The sequence below is a fragment of the Suncus etruscus genome, chromosome 8 (assembly GCF_024139225.1).
Source record: "Suncus etruscus isolate mSunEtr1 chromosome 8, mSunEtr1.pri.cur, whole genome shotgun sequence".
NCBI lineage: Eukaryota > Metazoa > Chordata > Mammalia > Eulipotyphla > Soricidae > Suncus > Suncus etruscus.
Window position 1 is genome coordinate 41,668,809 of NC_064855.1, and position 1,698 is coordinate 41,670,506.

General features: G+C 37.6%; 1 non-coding gene across 1 annotated transcript; it reads left to right on the plus strand.

The window, feature by feature from the left end:
- The first annotated feature begins 1,360 nt into the window (after positions 1-1,360).
- LOC126016660 (small nucleolar RNA SNORA51) lies at positions 1,361-1,490 on the plus strand. The gene has a single exon (XR_007498445.1). It is a non-coding gene; the product is annotated as a small nucleolar RNA SNORA51 (small nucleolar RNA).
- Positions 1,491-1,698: the final 208 nt, after the last annotated feature.

A 1,698-nucleotide genomic window follows, 5' to 3' on the forward strand; every position in this document is an offset into this window, starting at 1 on the left:
AGCAGGTATTGTAATAAAGACTGACCCTCAGATCAGTGGAACAGGCTTGAGTACTCAGAGAATGTTCCCCAGATATACTGTCACCGAATTTTTGATAAAGGTGCAAGAAATCCTAAATGGAACAGGGAAGACCTCTTCAATAAGTGGTGTTGGCACAACTGGCTAGCCACTTGTAAAAAAGCTAATTTAAACCTCCAGTTAACATCATGTACAAAGGTAAAATCCAAATGGATTAAAGACCTAGATATCAGACCTGAAACCATAAAGTATATAGAACAACATGTAGGTCAAACACTCCATGACATTGAGACTAAAGGTATCTTTAAAGAGGAAACCATACTCTCCAAACAAGTGAAAGCAGAAATAAATAAATGGGACTACATTAAGTTGAGAAGCTTCTGCACCTCAAAGGAAATAGTGCCCAGAATACAAGAGCCACCACTGAGAGGGAGAAACTATTCACCCAATACCCATCAGATAAGGGGTTAATATCCAAAATATACAAGGCACTGACAGAACTTTACAAAAAAAAATCTAACCCCATCAAAAAATGGGGAGAAGAAATGAACAGACACTTTGACAAAAAAGAAATACAAATGGCTAAAAGTCACATGAAAAAAATGCTCCACATCACTAATCATGATGCAAATCATGCATCATGCAAATCAAAACAACTATGAGGTACCATCTCATGCCACAGAGATTGGCACACAACAGGAAAAATGAAAACAAGCAGTGCTGGCGGGGATGTGGAGAGAAAGAAACTCTTATTCACTGCTGGTGGGAATGCTGTCTGGTCCAACCTTAGTGGAAAGCGATATGGAGATATCTCCAAAAGCTGGAAGTTGAGCTCCCATATGATCCAGCTATACCACTTCTAGGGATATACCTTAGGAACACAAAAATACAATACAAAAATCCCTTTCTCACACCTATATTCATAGCAGTGTTATTTACAATAGCCAGATGCTGGAAGCAGCCTAGATGCCCACAAATAGATGAATGGTTAAAGAAACTATGGTACATATACACAATGGAATATTATGCAGCCATCAGAAGAGATGAAGTCATGAAATTTTCCTATACATGGATGTATATGGAATCTATTATGCTGAGTGAAATAAGTCAGAGGGAGAGAAATAAACACAGAATTGTCTCCCTCATCTATGGGTTTTGAGAAAAATGAAAAACATTTGTGTAATGATTCTCAGAGACAAAATAGAGGAGAACTGGTGGGTCCAGTTCCTGACATGAAGCTCACCACAGGAATTGTTTAGTGCAGTCACAGAAATAATTACACTGAGAACTATCATAACAAAATCTGACTGAATGAGGGAAGTAGAAAGAAAAGAAAAGATAAGACCTCCCAAAGAACACATGCTGTGTTCTTTACACTGGCTGTATAGAAAGAGGAGGTACAGTAAATGCACCCCATATACACATCAACACAGGCCCTTTGCCTGGTCTGTATTGTGAATTGAGGGACAAAAATTTAAAATAAATAAACATAAATATTAAGCTGGGTTGGGATAAAAATAAAAATATATTAAGCTATATAAATAGCTTTTTAACAGTTTTCCTTTGCCAAAACTAAAATGAGAATAGGTAGGCTATGTGTTCTCCAGGACAAACAGCAATTAAATCCCCAAAGGTTAAGCATCTTGCCCACAAAATTTGTGTAGTTCACCATGGGGAGGT